This window comes from Lissotriton helveticus, chromosome 9, assembly GCF_964261635.1.
Source record: "Lissotriton helveticus chromosome 9, aLisHel1.1, whole genome shotgun sequence".
NCBI classification, from domain to species: Eukaryota; Metazoa; Chordata; class Amphibia; order Caudata; family Salamandridae; genus Lissotriton; species Lissotriton helveticus.
The window spans coordinates 90,615,654-90,625,580 of NC_136070.1; positions in this window are offsets into that span (position 1 = coordinate 90,615,654).

The following is a 9,927-nucleotide window of genomic DNA, read 5'->3' on the forward strand; positions in this document are numbered from 1 at the left end:
TCGAAACTCCCTGGCTTATCTCACTCGGGAGCCTTTTACCCCCGAGCCGGGACTGGCGCGCCTTTGGAGTCTGGGTTTCGCTGGGGCCGGGGTCACGCTAGGCCCAGGGAGACAGGGATGTCGGGAAGGGAAGATGGCGTCCGGGCCTTGTGGGGCATGCAAGGTTAGGCGCTCGGAGCCGGGCGTGGAGCGGGAAGGGCAGGCCTGGTCGAGGTTCTAGGGGGATCTAGGCATAACTGGGTAGGACGACCAGGCTCGGGTTGCAGGCTACACTAACGGGGAGGCTGTGCAGGGGACTCGGGGTACAGGCCTACGCTCACAGGGAGTGGAGGGACAGAGATGAACCACGCCACGAGGCCGGGTCCAACACGCGTCCCCCCCAGCTGAAGGCGGGGAGAACTACCCATCCTCTTGGGGGTTCTCTTCGCTGAGGCGGAAGAATCGGGACAGGCCGTCGGCGTTGGCGTGGTCAGAGCCCGGCCGGTGTTCGACAGTGAAGTCCATCCCCTGGAGGGAGATGGACCAGCGCAGCAATTTGGGATTCTCCCCTCTCATCTGCATTAGCCACCGGAGAGGTCGGTGGTCGGTCTGGACCCGGAAGTGAGTACCGAACAGGTAGGGCCTCAGCTTCTTCAGGGCCCAAACCACCGCGAAGGCCTCCCGCTCGATGGTGCTCCACCTTTGTTCTCGAGGGAGTAGCCTTCGGGTAATGAATGCCACTGGTTGGTCTAGGCCGTTCTCGTTCACCTGGGACAGGACAGCTCCGATGCCATGCTCGGACGCGTCCGTCTGGACTACAAACTCTCGGGAGTAGTCGGGGGCCTGGAGGACTGGGGCAGTGCACATGGCGTCTTTTAAAGTTTCGAACGCCTCTTGGCAGGCGGAGGTCCAGCTGACTTTCTTTGGCTGGTTTTTGGAGGTTTACTCCGTGAGGGGGGCTACGATGCTGCCGTAGCTCTTGATGAACCGGCGGTAGTACCCCGTGAGCCCTAGAAACGCCCGCACTTCCGTCTGGGTCGTGGGGGCCTCCCAGGCCACGATGGCATCGATCTTGGGCTGGAGGGGGGCTACGAGGCCGCTTCCGACCTGGTGCCCGAGGTAGATTACGGACCCTTGTCCGATCTGGCACTTGCTTGCCTTAATGGTGAGACCGGCCCTTCTCAGGGCTGTCGGCACCGCCCAGAGGTGCTGGAGGTGCTCAGGCCAGTGGGAACTGTAGACTGCGATATCGTCCAGATACGCAGCGCTGAACTCCTCCAACCCCGCCAGTACCTGGTTCACCAGCCGCTGGAAGGTGGCGGGGGCGTTCTTCATCCCGAAGGGCATCACCCGGAAATGGTAGTGACCATCCGGGGTGGAAAACGCGGATCTTTCCTTGGCTCCCTCGGTGAGGGCAATCTGCCAGTATCCACTGGTCAGGTCGAACGTGCTAAGGAAGCGAGCAGCCCCGAGGCGATCGATAAGCTCGTCGGCTCGGGGGATGGGATGAGCATCGGTTCTGGTGACTGCGTTGAGCCCGCGGTAGTCAACGCAGAACCTCAGCTCGGGAACAGCACCGGGGGCGGCTGCCTTCGGAACCAGGACCACGGGACTAGCCCATGGGCTGTCAGAGGCTTCGACCACCCCGAGAGCTAGCATCTTTGATACCTCGGCCTTGATACAGGCCCGGACTCGGTCAGGGACGCGGTAGGCTCTGTGCCGTACCGGTGGGCTGTCCCCGGTGTCCACGTCGTGGACGCACCAGTTGGTGACGCCGGGGGTGAGGGACAAGAGGTCCGAGAACTGTCCCAAGAACTGGCGACAGTCCTCGCGCTGCTCGGGAGAGAGGGAGGAGGAGAGACTCACCCCCTCTACGGAGCCATCTTTTTCTTTCACGCACAGGAGATCGGGGAGAGGCTCCGTTTCTTCTTCTTCCCCATCGTCCGTGGCGAGGAGCAAGCTCAACTCGGACCGGGCGAAGTGGGGCTTGAGGCGGTTCACGTGAAGGACCCGCAAGGGGTTCCTGGGGGACTCTACATCGATGAGGTAGGTCACCTGACTCTTGCGCTCTACCACCTTGAAGGGCCCTGTCCACTTGTCTTGCAGGGCACAGGGCTCTACGGGGGCCATAACCCAGACCTGCTGTCCGGGCTGAAACTCGACCAGAGTGGCATTTTGGTCATACCACCGTTTCATTTCTTCTTGGCTGGCTTCGAGGTTTGCCTCGGCCAGCTCTCGGAACTTCCTCGTCTGGTTCCGGAGGGCCAAAATGTATCGAAACACATCGGGAGGGGGCTCTGGGGCCGCCGTTTCCCACCCTTCCTTGACCAGGGTGAGGGGTCCCCGGAGGGGGTGCCCGTAGAGCAGCTCGAAGGGGCTGAACCCCAGGGATTTCTGGGGGACTTCGCGGTACGCGAAGAGGAGACAGGGAAGGAGGACGTCCCACTTACGCCTCAGGGGCTCTTCGAGTCCCATGATCATTCCTTTGAGGGTCCGGTTGAAGCGTTCCACCAGACCGTTACCCTGGGGGTGGTATGGGGTGGTGAACTTGTACGTCACCCCACATTGTTGCCAAAGGGACTTTATGTATTTCGAGATGAAGTTGGTCCCTCGGTCACTGACGACTTCTCGAGGGAATCACACCCGGGAGAAGATGGCCATGAGGGCACGCCCCACTACGGGGGCGGTCACCGTTCGGAGGGGAACGGCTTCGGGGTATCGGGTGGCATGGTCTACCAGCACCAGGATAAAGCGGTGCCCCAAGGAGGTCCAGGGGTCGAGTGGGCCCACAATGTCGATTCCCACCCTCTCAAAGGGGGTACTGACCACGGGGAAGGGTTGGAGAGGAGCCTTGCGCTTCCCTCCGCTCTTTCCGCTGGACTGACAAGAGGGGCAGGACTTACAGTGGGCCTCCACATCGGAGCGTATGCCCGGCCAGTAGAAGTGGGTGACCAGGCGCTGGTACGTTTTGTCTTGTCCCAAGTGTCCCGCCAGGGGCACGTCATGGGCCAGGTTCAGGAGAAAGCCGCGGAAGTGTAGGGGGACCACCAGCACTCGGCCGGACCCTAGCTCGGCGGACTTTTGCTCGCTGTATAATAGGCCGTTTTCCCAATAGATAAAGTGGGAGCCGGACTGGTCACTGGCGGCCTGGGCGGCGGCCTGCTGCCGCGGCCCCACCAGGGATGGACAGGATGTCTGCTCTAGGCAGAACTCTTCTCGGGACGGTCCCCCTTCCTGGCGCCATTGGGCCAGCTCAGGAAGGTCGTCCAAGCTCTGGGTCGGTTCGACGTCGGGGCCGAGGGGCCCTGCGTCGGGGGGGAAGCTCTCCCCGGGGACTAGCTCAGGGGTCTCAAAGGGTTCAGGGACCTCGGGGTCCTCGGGGGGTCGCCGGGGCTGCCTCTAAGGTCACCCCTTCGGGGGTGGTCCTTCGGGCGGTCATCGACCGGGTACTCACACAGGCCCACTCGGGTAGGCCCACCATCTCTAAGTGGGTCCTTTTCTCAACCCGCTGCCATGGGGAGCTCTCTAGATCGTTGCCGAGCAGGCAGTCCACCGGCATGTCGGAGCGGACCGCCACTCGTAACTCTCCAGAGACGCCCCCCCACTCGAACGGGACTTGAGCTATCCGGCAGGTGCGGACGGAGTTATCGGCTGCGATCACCCTGCAGGAGATGTGGGGAACAATCTGGGCTTCGGTGACGAGGTGCCGTTTGACGGCGGTGATACTGGCCCCAGTGTCTCGGAGCGCCCCTATGTGATGGCCATTGACAGTCACCTGCTGCCGGTACTTCTCTGTGTTGTCGGGTAGGGGAGCTCCGGGGACCATCTCCCTATCACCCAGGGAGACTAACATCATAGCTGCGGGTTCAGCTCCCTCGAACTCTTCCTCCCCCTCCTCTTCTAGGGCTACTGAGGTGATGTGGCGCACTGGGGGCCCTGCAGCAGCAGGCTTCTGGAACAAGGGGCAGCGGGGGTCATTGGCATAGTGCCCGGGTTTCTGGCAATGGTAGCAGGCTTGGCTGCCCTGGCCTAGCTGGGGGAAACCCTGCGCGCGCTGTGGGAGGCTAGGTACCTGGCTGGTTTCTGGGGGGACTGCGCGGGGACCCTGCCTGGGAACCCCTCTGTCTATTGTGACCCCCTCCTCCCCTCGGGCGGGATGGTCCTTGTTCGTTTCGGCCAGTGTCCCCCCCGGGCTCCCCGGGGTACTCTGGTGCTCACCCAGCGATCGGCCTCGACGGCCAGCTTCCGGGGGTCGGCCAACTTGCTGTCCAGGAGGTGCTGTCGGAGTTCCACAAAGCAGTTCAGAGACAAATGTTCGTAGGCAATAAGGTCGATGAGCCCCTCGAAGGTGGATACTTTGCTGCCCTTGATCCACCCTTCCAGGGCCCGGCTGTAGAAATTGACATATTCTACCCACGTGGTGCCGGGGATCTTCTTGCATTCTCGGAAGCGTTGGCGGTACATTTCTGGAGTGAGCCCGTACCTTGTGAGGAGGGCCTCTTTCATGTGGCTGTAGGAGGTCTGTTCGGCAGACGGTAGGTCGAGTAGGGTGTCTCTCCCCTCACTCAGGAATCGACCCCACAGCCCGGCTCCCCAATCTTTCTGCGGAACTCGGTGTGAGGTCATAGCTACCTCATAGGCCTTGAACCATTGCTGGATGTCATCGTTTTTATAATATTCTTTGACCACATCCTTGGGGATGTGGACCTTGGGTTCCACTGGGGGAACAGACTCTCGGGTCGCTGCTGTTTTGTTGCCTTCGTTCCGGGCCTTTAGTTCGATTTCCAATATGCTGCGCTCGTGCTCCAGCTGGAGCTTCTTTCCGTCATTTTCTCGCTGGAGCTTCTTCTCCTCCAGTTCTCCTTGCAGCCGCAGCTGCTCGATGGCTAGCTTCTTCTCGGCCAGCTTGAGCTCTCCTTCCATTTTCAAACGGGCTAGTTCTAGCTTGTGGTTTCGGTTGCGTTCTCGGTCGGTCATCTCCTCTCGAGACAGACCTCTCTCGGGGCTGTAAGTCCGCGTCGGGGACTCTGCTCTTTCTTGTTCTGGAGCGCGGGTTTCGATCAGGGGTGCTCCCCCTCCATCGGCTTCCGTCGGTGCTGGAGGTTGGGCTCCGGTCTCCACCCAGGCTGTTAGAGCTTGTTGGAAGTCCTCTTTGGTGTTTAATCCCGTTGACGGGATATGGAGATCTTTGCAGAATTGCTTGAGCTCACGGTGTGAATAGTCTCCCAGAAGCTCCATCTGGAAGGTGGTCTTGTCGGTCGTGACGCTCATGGCTGCTCTTTGTTTGGGTAGTGTGTCAGTACTGTACGATCCCTAGACGTAGGTTCTTATCGCGACGCTGCCACCAATGTTAGAAGGGGCAATCTCCGAGGGCCAGGCTGTGCTCACCCAGACACCCCAAGATCCACCTCTCCCACAGAACTTGCCGAGTCTTGATTGTGAGGTCCTCACCGGGGAGGACTTTGGGTCTGGGATCGTACACACTGAGCTCACACCACACTACGACCAGACACTACACCGTTGGATTTTAGGAACAAGTTCTTTATATAAGCCAATAACGAAGGAAGCACTCTTATATACACAGTGGCCACAGGACCACAAAGTCTCTGAGGATTCGGGAAGGGGGAAGCGGGACAGTCTTTTAGTCTCTGGGTCAGTACGAGGCGTAACTCACGCACAGCTCTCAATCCTCGAGCCGGGGGGTACGGGATGGTGGTCGTACTGGCTGCCTCACCTTCGTCGAGTCGGCTCGGTCGTGATGGTGGTCTCGATGGTCCAGCCGGACCGGACTACTCCTCGAGCCGCGATGAGGTCAGCAGGGCTCGATCGGGAGAGGTTCGTGAGAGCCGCGACAGCGTCAGCAGGTCTCGGATGGTCTTAGAGGTCGAGCCGCGACAGCGTCAGCAGGGCTCGAATGGTTGCGAGTTCAGCTCGAGCCGCGACAGCGTCAGCAGGGCTCCGATGGTCTTAGAGGTCGAGCCGCGACAGCGTCAGCAGGGCTCCGGTGGTCTTAGAGATCGAGCCGCGACAGCGTCAGCAGGGCTCCGGTGGTCTTAGAGATCGAGCCGCGACAGCGTCAGCAGGGCTCCGGTGGTCTTAGAGATCGAGCCGCGACAGCGTCAGCAGGGCTCCGATGGTTCAGTTCTTTAAGGCGAAGAAGGAGCCGCGACAGCGTCAGCAGGGCTCAGAGGTTCCGGATGAGTCTTCTTAGGGTCAGCCGCGATCAGATCAGCAGGCTTCAAGTCCAAGATACAACTGCCCGCTAGTTGTCAAGCGGGCCCAGTTATAGTCCTTTTTCTCTTTGATCTCCAGACCCTCGCAGGCAGAGGTCTCCGGCCCTGGGGGCTGGTCGTTGGCGAGGTCCGGCGGTTGGCTCTTTGATCCCTTTGAAAGATGGGTCCGGGAATTCCCAGACGCCCAGCGGGTCTGGAGCCAGCCCTCGGGGAGGCCAGAGGGGTGATCGAACCTGGCCCACAGGGGAGGGCCTAAGGTGTGACAGACACCAGCCCCTCAGGGGAGGCCGGAGGTGCCATCGAAACTCCCTGGCTTATCTCACTCGGGAGCCTTTTATCCCCCAGCCGGGACTGGCGCGCCTTTGGAGTCTGGGTTTCGCTGGGGCCGGGGTCACGCTAGGCCCAGGGAGACAGGGATGTCGGGAAGGGAAGATGGCGTCCGGGCCTTGTGGGGCATGCAAGGTTAGGCGCTCGGAGCCGGGCGTGGAGCGGGAAGGGCAGGCCTGGTTGAGGTTCTATGGGGATCTAGGCGTCACTGGGTAGGACGACCAGGCTCGGGTTGCAGGCTACACTAACGGGGAGGCTGCGCAGGGGACTCGGGGTACAGGCCTACGCTCACAGGGAGTGGAGGGACAGAGATGAACCACGCCACGAGGCTGGGTCCAACAGTTGCCCACCCGCCTGACCTGTCCCGGTCTCAGCTGCCCACCCGCCCGCCCTGTCTCAGCTGTAGTCCCTGTCTCAGCTGCCTACCCTGTCCCTGTCTCAGCTGACCACCCGCCCGCCCTGTCCCTATCTCAGCTGATGTCCCTATCTCAGCTGCCCACCCGCCCGCCCTGTCCCTATCTCAGCTAGCCACCTGCTCGGTCCCTGTCTCAGCTGCCCACCCGCCCGGTCCCTGTCTCAGCTGATGTCCCTGTCTCCTCTGATCGCCCGCCCTACCTGTCCCTGTCTCAGCTGATCACCCACCCGCCCTGTCCCTGTCTCAGCTGATGTCCCTCTCTCAGCTGCAGTCCCTGTCTCAGCTGACCACCCCCCTGCCCTGTCCCTGCTCAGCTGGCCACCCGCCTGCCATGTACCTGTCTCAGCTGACGTCCATGTCTCAGTTGCCTACCAGCCCACCTTGTCCCTTTCTCAGATGACCACCGCCCACCCTGTCCCTTTCTCAGCTGCCCACCACCCGCCCTGTCCCTTTCTCAGCTGACCGCCCGCCCTGTCCCTGTCTCAATGATCATCCCTCTCAGCGAAGTCTCCGTTTCAGCTGCCCACCCGCCCGCCCTGTCCCAGCTGCCCACCCGCCCGGTCCCTATCTCAGCTGCCCACCCGCCCGCCCTGTCCCTATCTCAGCTAGCCACCTGCTTGGTCCCTGTCTCAGCTGCCCACCCGCCCGGTCCCTGTCTCAGCTGATGTCCCTGTCTCCTCTGATCGCCCGCCCTACCTGTCCCTGTCTCAGCTGATCACCCACCCGCCCTGTCCCTGTCTCAGCTGATGTCCCTATCTCAGCTGCCGGCCTGCTCTGACTCTCTCTCAGTTGCCCGCCAGCCCGCCGACCCTGTCTCAACTGGTGACCCTGTCTCAGCTGGTGACGCTGTCTCAGCTGGTGACCCTGTCTCAGCTGGTGACCCTGTCTCAGCTGGTGACCCTGTCTCAGCTGGTGACCCTGTCTCAGCTGGTGACCCTGTCTCAGCTGGTGACCCTGTCTCAGCTGGTGACCCTGTCTCAGCTGGTGAGTCTGTCTCAGCTGGTGAGTCTGTCTCAGCTGGTGAGTCTGTCTCAGCTGGTGAGTCTGTCTCAGCTGGTGAGTCTGTCTCAGCTGGTGACTCTGTCTCAGCTGGTGACTCTGTCTCAGCTGATGACCCTGTCTCAGCTGGTGACCCTGTCTCAGCTAACCACCTGCCCACCCTGATCCGGTCTCAGCTTACCGCCCGCCCTGACCCTGTCTCAGCTGACCACCTGCCCAACCTGACCCTCCCAGCTGACCACCGGCCCTGTCCCTGTCTCAGCTGCCCTCCCTCTCTGTCCCGGTCCTGCTGCACGCCCACCCTGTCTCAGCTGACTGCCCTGTTCCTGTCTCAGCTGCCTGCCGCCCGCCCTGTCCCCGTCTCAGCTGTTGTCCCTGTCTCTGATGCCCACACGCATGATCTGTCCCTGTCTCAGCTGATATTCCCCATCTAGCAGAGGCTCTGAACGTAGCCATTCATTCTGGATGCTAGCCACTTGTTTGGAAAACTGCGGTCATTAAGCCCCTACTAAAACAAGCATTTACAATGCAATGGTTTCGCCTTTGGAAAAGTTAGAGCTATTGGCATTGTAAATGACAAAATTTTTATTTATGTGTTGGTTTTGAAAACCGATAAATAAATGGCATTGTCATTTACATTGCCATTAGCTTAATCTCTGCAGTCACTCTGCAGTGCCTAGCACTGCACAGCACTCCCTAGTCACTCTGCACTCCCTAGTCACTCTGCACTCCCTAGCCCTCCCTAGTCACTCTGCACTCCCTAGCACTCAGCACTCTGCACTCCCTAGTCACTCTGCACTCCCTAGTAACTCTGCACTCCCTAGCACTCCCTAGTCACTCTGCACTCCCTAGTCACTCTGCACTCCCGAGTCACTCTGCACTCCCGAGTCACTCTGCACTCCTGAGTCACTCTGCACTCCCGAGTCACTCTGCACTCCCGAGTCACTCTGCACTCCCGAGTCACTCTGCACTCCCGAGTCACTCTGCACTCCCGAGTCACTCTGCACTCCCTAGTCACTCTGCACTCCCTAGTCCCTCTGCACTCCCTAGTCACTCTGCACTCCCTAGTCACTCTGCACTCCCTAGTCACTCTGCACTCCCTTGCACTCCCTAGTCACTCTGCACTCCCCAGTCACTCTGCACTCCCTAGCACTCCCTAGTCACTCTGCACTCCCTAGCACTCTGCACTCCCTAGCACTCCCTAGTCACTCTGCACTCCCTAGCACTCCCTAGTCACTCTGCACTCCCTCGCACCCCCTAGCACTCTGCACTCCCTAGCACTCTGCACTCCCTAGCACTCTGCACTCCCTAGCACTCTGCACTCCCTAGCACTCTGCACTCCCTAGCACTCTGCACTCCCTTGCACTCTGCACTCCCTTGCACTCCCTAGTCACTCTGCACTCCCTAGCACTCCCTAGTCACTCTGCACTCCCTAGCACTCCCTAGTCACTCTGCACTCCCTCGCACCCCCTAGCACTCTGCACTCCCTAGCACTCCCTTGCACTCCCTAGTCACTCTGCACTCCCTAGCACTCCCTAGTCACTCTGCACTCCCTAGTCACTCTGCACTCCCTAGTCACTCTGCACTCCCTAGTCACTCTGTGAAGGCTCTGCTGGAGGGCACCAAGAAAAACTAGAGAAGCATAACATTTTTGTAATGGAAGGTTATCTATAAAATGATACCTTCGTAGGCAGTCATCTGCAACAACAGCCCAATAAGGGGTCTTATAACTTGACACACACACACACACACACAAGCCCTGTGTGTTTAATGTTTTTATTTATTTAATTATTTAAATACTTAACTTACAAATAAACTAAATATCTGGTAACATTGCAGTAATTAGTCAAGCATTCATAAAAGAGGTTATCAGTAGTCAAATATTATTGTCAATGAATGGAATTTAAAAATATGTAAGTTACTGCAGAACAGCAATATCCTTGGTAAACCTCCTTTGGTAACCCTGTACCTATA